Raw genomic sequence first — 573 nt, 5'->3', positions numbered from 1 at the left:
GAAGTAAAGAAAAGATGGATGTCAGGAAACTGTGATTGCTGTGGTCCTGGATGATATCGGCAAGAAGGATGAGAATGTATGGCCATTGTGCCTTTTACTTGAGTTAGCCTACATGAAAAATACAGTATACTACAGTAAACTATAGTAGGCTATACTTCTAGTAAATATTATGTTAATGTATACTATAGAATTTTGTAGTATTAAGTATAGTGAAATGAAAAACTGTATTAAATACTGTAATAATTTCATATTTTCTACATTTTCATATTTCATATTTTAGAAAGTACAACTTTGCCCTTAAAGAGTTCATATTATACCTCAGAGGTAGCAGCATCTCAAAGGTAGGCTACATATTGGTACTAAATGGTACATAAAATTACCTTTATAAAGAGTGCTGCCCTTTTAAATGGGACATCTGTGTTTACATATTTTTACTATTTTTTTACAGTGTACGAAAAGGTTAAAAAATACAGAATTTAGTTTTAAACACTTAACCAAATAAAGTACACCATAGTATTTTTAAAAATAACTTTTTTTCATATTGGGATTTTTTTTGTATGTAGCGGGCGGGGA

The sequence above is a fragment of the Paramisgurnus dabryanus genome, chromosome 3 (genome assembly GCF_030506205.2).
Source record: "Paramisgurnus dabryanus chromosome 3, PD_genome_1.1, whole genome shotgun sequence".
Classification (NCBI taxonomy): domain Eukaryota; kingdom Metazoa; phylum Chordata; class Actinopteri; order Cypriniformes; family Cobitidae; genus Paramisgurnus; species Paramisgurnus dabryanus.
The sequence above is the reverse complement of the archived record's forward strand: the minus strand, read 5'-3'. Positions refer to the sequence as shown.